Below are 5,850 nucleotides of genomic sequence, written 5' to 3'. Positions count from 1 at the left end.
TCCTCCACATGCGGGATGTCTGCCCCAACTGAAACTAAAGTATTTTCCAGTTCATTAATGTAGAGGAGGAATAGGATGGGCAATGACGCAGCCTTGGTGCACCCCGTGCTTGATGCTGAATTTAAGAAAAGCAAGGATGCAAACACCTCCATCAAGGATTAAAGTGAATATTTCATGATGTAAACGGAGATGACCTTTATCATGCACACAAAGTTAGGCTGCATCATATAGTTACAGTAATGGAGCTTCAAGTCGGGCACCTACTGTCTTGCTGCAAGTGCTTCCTGTTGAGGTTTCATTTTTGTGACCCGAGCATCGTGTCAGAATTTATCCTGTTCTGCATATTTATCCAAGAAGAGGCCACCATTTTTTGCAACACCTCTACTCAAATGGAGTACTTTCTCCTGGCTAATAAATAAGAGTCACCTTGTTGTGTAAATGTATAGTGCATCTTCTACACTACAGATGAGTAAAGGACGCTGAAGAAATGTCTCCACTGTGCCTCTGTGTGTCTGTAACTTTGCCAATGCACTGGAAATGTACTGGACAACTGGAGCCCTTTTAGTAAGCTTTCCATCATCCTAGGATAAGGCGAGAAGACATTGTATACTGCTAATGTATAAGGGAAGGGGCTTCTAGGCACATTTGCATACTTCTTTTTTATTAAAGGGCAGAACACAATCAATAGTCTCCGCAAGAGATGACGAGAAAGAACATCCTCTTCAGAGAAACTACATGAGGTATTGAGCTCAAGAAAAGCAAGGATGCAAACACCTCCATCAAAGATTACAGCTACATTTTCATGATATATATGCAGAGAAACAATTGAGTGGCCTTGACCATGCACACAAAGTTAAGCTGTTTAATACAATTACAGAACTGGAGCTTCCAGTCAGGCACCTGCTTCCTGTTGAGGTTTCATTTTTGTGACACAAGCGCTGTTCTAGAATGAATATTGTCCTGCATATTTATCCAAGAAGAGGCCACCGTTTTGTGCCACACCTCTACTTAACTGAAATACTTTCCACTGGCTAATTAGTAAGTGCTACCTCATTGGGTGAATGCATAGTGCATCTTCTACAGTACAGCTATGCCAAATATATATCTCTAGTGACTTCGGGTGTCTATAACTTTGCCAACTCACAGGATACGGGCTGGCGGTCCTTTAAGTAAGCTGTCCATCATCAAAAAGGATGGGAAGGCGTTTTCTAACAATAATAGACAATTGGCAGGGCCAAACAGGAAGAACTTGTACACATGTTTACATACTTATTTTTTATAAAAGGGCAGAACATGATCACTCATCTCAGCAGCAGAGGATGAGAAAAAACCTCCTCTCGAGAGACGCTCGAAAAAAGCAAGGATGCAAACACCTCCATCAACAATTGCAGCTAACTTTTCATGATGTAAATGTGGAGAAAAAACACTTGTTTGGCCTTGACCGTGTGCAGGAAGATATGCTTCATAATACAGTTACAGAAGTGGAGCATCAACTCGGGCACCTGCTGTCTTGCTGTAAGTGCTTCCTGTTGAGGTTTCATTTTTGTGACACAAGCACAGTGCCAGAATGAATACTGTCCTGCATATTTATCCAAGAAGAGGCCACCGTTTTGTGCAACCCCTCTACTCAACTGGGGTACTTACTACTGGCTAATTACTAAGAGCAACCTTGTTAAGTAAATTTATAGTGCATCTTCTACACTACAGCTTCGTAAATTACTCCAAAGAAATGTCTTCTGTGACCCTGTGTGCCTGTAACTCTGCCAATGCATGGGAAGTGAGCTGGGGGTCGTTTTAGTAAGCTGCCCATCATCCTAGGAAAAGGGCGGGAAGAAGCATACTACTAATGTATATGGGATGGGACTTCTAGGCAGAATGCAGCACGCATGGAAAAAGGAAAAAAATGAGGAGAAAATAATACATTTCTCCTCATTGCGCCTCTCTACGCCTCCCCTGGGAGGAATAGCATTCAGATGCATATCCAGGGTTACAATTTCGCGTAAATCTGGAAATGTGTCAGGTTCCATGAGTGTTGCATGGGAACACCAACAGCAACACCCATGGAACGCCCCTTTCATGCAAAGTGCTGAGTGTAGAGGAGCCGTATTTTTAAGGACAGAAAAAGCCATGCAGGGTAGCTTTTCTTTTCCCTGTAAATATGGGGCAGCTAAATGTGCCGCCGGTGCATCACTAAAAGTGATGGACCAGTGGTGCAATTGGCTTGTAAATAAGCCCCTTGTTCTTATTAGAAGGGCAGAACACAATCACTCTTCTCAGCAGTAGAGGACGAGAAAGAACCTCCTGTTCAGAGACACTACATGAGATATTGAGCTCGAGAAAATCAAGGATGCAAATACCTCCAGCAAGGATTACAGCTAACATTTTATGATGTAAATGTGGAGAAAAAACACTTGTTTGGCCTCGACCATGTGCATGGAGTTAGGATGCTTAATGCAGTTACAGAAGTGGAGCTTCAACTCAGGCACCTACTGCCTTGCTGTAAGTGCTTCTTGTTGAGGTTTACTTTTTGTGACACTAGTATTGTGCCAGAATAAATCCTGTCTTTCATATTTATCTTAGAAGAGACCACCATTTTGTACAACACCTCTACTCAACTGTAGGACTTTCTACTGGCTAATTAGTAAGTGCTACCTCGTTGGATACAGGCATAGTGCATCTTCTACATTAAGCTGCATAAAGAATGCTGAAGGAATGTCTCCACTGTGACCCTGTGTATCTGGGTCTGTGTATGTAAGTTTGTCAATCCATGGGAAACGTGCTGGGGGTCCTTTTAGCAAGCTGTCTATCATCCTAGAAAATGGTTACGAAGACATTATATACTACTGTAATCCTGGGGAAAGGACGGGAAGATAATGTATACAGCTAATATAAATAGGGCAGCACCAAACAGGCGCAGCTTGTAGGAACGTTTACATACTTCTTGTTTATAAAAGGGAAACAATCACTTGTTTCAGCAGCAGATGACTAGAAGGAACCTCCTCATCAGAAACACTTCTGGAGGTATTGAGCTCGAGAAAAGCAAGGATGCAAACACCTCCCTCAAGGATTACAGCTAACTTGCCATGATGTAAATGCGTAGAAAAAAAGCCAATTCGGCCTTTAACATAAACCTGAAGTCAGGCTCCTTAATACAGTTACAGTAGTGGAACTTCAAGTCGGGCACCTGCTCTCATGCTGTAAGTGCTTTCTGTTGAGGTTTAATGTTTGTGACCCAATCATCGTGAAGGGAATGAATCTTGCCCTGCTTATTTATCCAAAAAGAGGCCACCTTTTTTTGTAAGTGCCCTCTTATTGGGTGTATAGTGCATTTTCTGCTTTACAGCTGCGTAAAGTACGCCGAAGAAAATTCTCCACTGTGACCCTACATGTCTAAGTTTTCCAATGCACGGGAAATGTGATGGGGGGTCCTTTTTAGTACGCTGTCTACGATTCTAGGAAAAGGACGAGAAGAAACTGTATACTGCTAACATATATGGGGTGGGGCTTCTAGGCACGTTACTTTTCGTTTATAAAAGGGCAGAACACAATCACTCGTCTCGGTCAGTAGCAGATGACGAGAAGCAACCTCCTCGTCAGATACACTACATAAGGTATTGAGCTGGAGAAAAACAAGAATGCAAACATCTCCATCAAGGATTACAGCTAACTTTTCAATGAAATAATGTAAATGCTGTGAAAAAGCACTTGTTTTGACTTGACCATGAGCACAAAGTTAGGCTGCTTATTATACAGAAGTGGAGCTTCAACTCGGGCAACTGCTGTCAGTAATTGTTTTAGAAAACAGGGAAGGGGGCTGCACACCCACCCCAGGGTGATTTCAGCCCCGGGGAACCCATCCCCCTGGGCCTGGCCCTGTTTTGGGTGCCCTGGAGCCACCCAGGGCACTTACTTTCTACCTTTAGGAACAGCATGGGGAGCTTCCATGCCCCTTCATTCTTTGCTGCCTCCTGAGCGATCCAGCTTTGATTTGACACCAAGGGAGCTGTTAATATGCAGTTTCCTGTGTGCTGACAAGTTGGAGGTGAGCGTGACAGGGCAATCAGCCTTGGGGGAGTGGAATTGAACTGTCCTTGTATTGCACCCACACTCCTGTAGGCCGCTACCACTGGTGAGTCAGCGGTAGAACTTGGGACCTGCCTTTGATGCTGGCATTCTCCTCCTGCAGGACATTTGCTATTGTTTGGCTCTGAACTGGGAGCATTGCCTCCACAGCTACATGACAGCCTGCCACAATCCCTGCACACACATTTGGATCTGAATCCAAATTGTAGGTGACACCAGGAGGTAAGAACTCTGTATCTTCCATGCTGTTGCTCTGTGCTGCTACTCCTGGAACCCCCACACTGGCCTCTGTGCAGAACTAGACTGGCAGCACTGCTGGAGTTCATTCTGGGTGCAAGGCAGATTTGAGGAACGGATAACGACCGCAACTGCACCGCTTCCACCAGGCATCCTAGAGATTTTGTTGGAGAGAACGTTACGGGCCATTATAGTGCAATGGTAAGGACAAACCACCCAAGGGCACCCAGCAGACAAACATTGACCAGTTTACGGTGCAGGGAGCAGGCACTGCCCCATCACAGCCTCTTAGAGAGATGACCCAGATTTTGGAGGTGATTAAGCCTCCAGAATGGCTCTTCATGCCAAAATTGAAGCTATGGCCATAGACGTGAACCTCCTCAGTACTAACATGCACAAGGCATTGGAGCAATCAGTGGAAGATGAGACACAGGTCACGGAAATGCAGTGGGGGATTTCAACACTGAAGGAGACAGTGGCCACTCTAGAGGCCCACTCGAGTTGCTAGGAAACGCCAATGGAAGGTGCAGATGGATGTTCCCATAGATGTAGCCTATAATTTTTGGGATTCCATGAGAGTGCTGAGGGTAACACCCCAGAGAACTTCCTGGAATACTGGATTGAGTTAGCATTCCCAAATGTGACACTATCGAAATTATTCATGGTGGAGAGAGCCCACTGGGATCTAGGCCCCTCTGCAGAAGCCTGGGGCTCCACCCAGAATTGTAATAGCAAAATGTCTCGACTACAAAGGGACAAGGATAAACTCCTATGAGGGGTTCATAGACAGAGATCCTATATTTGAAAATAGCAATATACAAATATTCCCAGACTATACAAGAGCTGCCCAACTTCAGCGCCAGTCCTTTAGCAGTATCAAACAAAAGCTAAGAACAATGGGTTTGAAGTATATGCAGCTCTACCTGCCCAAGCCGAAGGCGCTGAGGGATAGCCATTCTCACTTTTTTATGTCATTGGAGGTAACTTGGGACTGGCTGGAGGTCCATGGTGATGAACATGAGCCATCAACATTCTTGGGAAGGACTTGGGAGTATCTGTGGTGCAGAAGATGGTGCCCTGGCTACTCCAAGGAAACAAATCCGATGTAGACAACATTCCAGATCTTCTGCGAGTTTGGTAGTGCAATCTGATGGTACTCTGGAACTAAAAACACAACGATGGGAGCAAGAAGCAGACAGGGCGTAAGAAGAGTCAGTTACTTCTGTTGCCTCCTCATGCACAGAATTGTATCTTCACAGAGCTCACAAACACTTGAGCGAGCAGATGGCCGAAGTGTAATGTAAAAGAATCGTGCAGTTGCACACCTGTGTGAGGGGTTCTTTTGAAAGTTACTCTTAGTTTAGAAAAGCGTTTGGATGCTTGTAAAGAAATTGCGTGCTGCTCCCTATCTATGAGAAAAGACCCAAAATTCCCAATGGGTTAGAATGCAAAGATCGACTGTGGGAACACCCGCAGCCAAAGGAGTGCACAGCTGGTGGACAAAGATGTCTCAAATCAAACTGATTGAAT

Source organism: Lissotriton vulgaris, unplaced genomic scaffold, assembly GCF_964263255.1.
Source record: "Lissotriton vulgaris unplaced genomic scaffold, aLisVul1.2 SCAFFOLD_611, whole genome shotgun sequence".
Lineage (NCBI taxonomy): Eukaryota > Metazoa > Chordata > Amphibia > Caudata > Salamandridae > Lissotriton > Lissotriton vulgaris.
Note: the sequence above shows the minus strand (reverse complement) of the source record.